Source organism: Dioscorea cayenensis, chromosome 9, assembly GCF_009730915.1.
Source record: "Dioscorea cayenensis subsp. rotundata cultivar TDr96_F1 chromosome 9, TDr96_F1_v2_PseudoChromosome.rev07_lg8_w22 25.fasta, whole genome shotgun sequence".
NCBI lineage: Eukaryota > Viridiplantae > Streptophyta > Magnoliopsida > Dioscoreales > Dioscoreaceae > Dioscorea > Dioscorea cayenensis.
Window position 1 is genome coordinate 25,914,313 of NC_052479.1, and position 237 is coordinate 25,914,549.

Here is a 237-nt window from a genome sequence, read left to right on the forward strand (position 1 = left end):
TTAGTATTTGCATGAATAACGCATTGAGTGTTTCTGTCTAGATCTTTTAAATGCTATGGCTATGATTTTCTTGTGGATTGGTTGGTGTTATCGTGTGCATAAATGTGTGTGGCACAGTATCTTGCCCGTTTGAGCATGTGTTTCATGGTTCTCTGGTTCATTTTACACTGTAGAGGCAAGCTCTGAGTATGTATACATGTTCAGAAATTTTATGCAGAGCCTGTAGGTTTTTCTAAG